The 2,240-nt window shown below is 36.0% G+C and overlaps 1 non-coding gene across 1 annotated transcript; it reads right to left on the bottom strand.

Moving 5' to 3' along the window:
• Window positions 1–1,845: 1,845 nt before the first annotated feature.
• LOC119370650 (small nucleolar RNA R71) lies at window positions 1,846–1,950 on the bottom strand. Its single transcript, XR_005178210.2, has one exon. It is a non-coding gene; the product is annotated as a small nucleolar RNA R71 (small nucleolar RNA).
• Between the last annotated feature and the right edge of the window lie 290 nt (window positions 1,951–2,240).

Raw genomic sequence — 2,240 nt, 5'->3', positions numbered from 1 at the left:
CCTTCCATCTGCACGGGCGCGAGAAAGCACCTTTGAGAGACAAAAAGTTTGCCAGCGAAATACGCGCGCGCCTTACATATGCGCGAGTGCGAACAGAACTTTTTGAGAGGCAGGAGCATTTGGAGCAGAAGTCGCGAGCGCAACCTTCACCAGCGCGAGCGCGAGTCGAGACTTCCAGGAGACGTGATTGCTGCCTTTTCATCAGAGAATCATATCTTTCCATGCAAGGGTCGGGACTCCTCCTAAGAGAAGTCACCTCAAGCACCTCTTGGCCAACCAATCACTACCAACACCACCATCACTCTCCTCCTCTATAAATAGCAATCAAAGTGAAGCAAAGGAGACAGATAGATAGATACAGAATTGATTCTTATTCAGAGTTAGATTCACAAAACACTTAGATTGTATTAGGAAAAGTGTGTTAGTAGTACTTAGAGCAAGATTGACGAAAGTCACTTGTTATTGATTGTGCCAAGAACACCAAGAAGTTCCTTGAGGTGTGACGCCCTCCGGAGGCTTGAGTTAGATTCATTCTTTCTCTTGTTTTATAGACTTGTTGTATGTTGTTCTTCATAACTCTTCTATGCAAAGCAACAATTTTTAATTGGTAGTATTCGATAAAAATTCTTTAAGTTATCTTTTGGTCTTTGTTTAATCAAAGTTACTAGATTATATTCTCAGAAGGAAATAGTTTAGTAAAGATCAAAGAGATTTAATTCATTGAATTGAATTTAAATATACACATTTCACTTATTTCTGTTGAAGTTAAATCTGTCTTATTGAGATAATCAAAGAATAAGAATTAGGTTTAATATTTAACAAGATAGGGATTTTATATGTAGAAATACATATAGTAGAAAGTATAATTCTATACTGAGAAGTTGAATTATATCATACCATATGTAATTAAAGAATTCTTTATTGTATATTACAAGCTTTTGAATAGAAAGAGAAAATCCTGTGCATGATTAATTATTCTAAGTATTTTACTACAACTTGTCTTTGTGATTAATTATTCTAAGTATTTGACTATACACTTGTCTTTTAATTTAATTAAACTTTAGCCTTAGCTTAAATAGAAATTAATCACTATTGTATTCTTATTTCTGTAAACACATCATTAAGAATAAAGTAGCAAGTGGACTCAACTCGTTCCTCGTGGGATCGATCTTTTATTACTACGTTGCGATCCGTATACTTGCGGAACTCAAAAGAGACGCAACAAGTTTTTGGCGCCGTTGCCGGGGAACGGTTCTGTCATTTAACGAAATATTCTTATATGTGATTTGCAGTTTATTTTAATTATACATACTTATAGTTAATTCAAAATTTTGCAGGAACACATAATTTACATAACTCATATGCCAAGTACCAGATCTTCAAATAGTGAATTGGAGGATTATCAGCCTGAGATTGAACAATTCCTTTCACAACGAAAAAAGAGAAAAAAGAAAAATTCAAGAATCATGGGTGATGGAAATCAGCCACAGAGGTTGATGGACTTTGTGACTCCAAGTTTAAATGGTTCACAAAAGGGTAGTACGTCCACCGGTAAATGCTAACCAGTTTGAGATTAAACTTGCTTTATTACAAATGCTTCAAAATAGTGTTCAATTCTACGGACCCAAATGAGGATCCTAATTCGCATATAGCCAGTTTTCTTGAGATCTGTGATACATTCAAGATGAATTCGGTACCAGCAGATGCTATCAAGTTAGTCTTTTCCTTTCACATTGAAAGACAAGGCAAAGCTTGGTTGAATTCATTACCACCAAACTCTATCACTACTTGGGAAGAACTAGCCCAAGCCTTCCTGTCTAAGTATTTCCCACTAGCAAAACTGCTAGGCTTATCAAAGAAATAACCTTATTTACCCAACATGAAAATGAATCCTTATATGAGGCATGGGATCGCTATAAAGAGCTCCAAAGTTTGCCCACACCATGGCCTTCCCCAAAATATATTGATTCAAACCTTCTACAATGGGGTAACACCGTCTACAAGGGGAACTATAGATGCTATGGCAGGAGGATCATTAATGAAGAAGACTACTAATGATGCAATTGAGTTGCTAGAAGAGATGGCCAACAATAATAGCATATGGCCAACCGAAGAACTCAGGTAAGTCATTCTACTGTTAGTAATGAGTCTTCTTCTTCTTCAAAAATTCAGCAAAGAAAGTGCATGAATTAGACCCCTTAACTATAATGCAATCACAGATTTCTGCTTGTCTTATAAAA

Source organism: Jatropha curcas, unplaced genomic scaffold, assembly GCF_041381405.1.
Source record: "Jatropha curcas cultivar XTBG-Jc1 unplaced genomic scaffold, XTBG_Jcur_1.0 HiC_scaffold_184_pilon, whole genome shotgun sequence".
NCBI classification, from domain to species: Eukaryota; Viridiplantae; Streptophyta; class Magnoliopsida; order Malpighiales; family Euphorbiaceae; genus Jatropha; species Jatropha curcas.
Note: the sequence above shows the minus strand (reverse complement) of the source record. Positions and strands in the feature narration are given on the sequence as shown.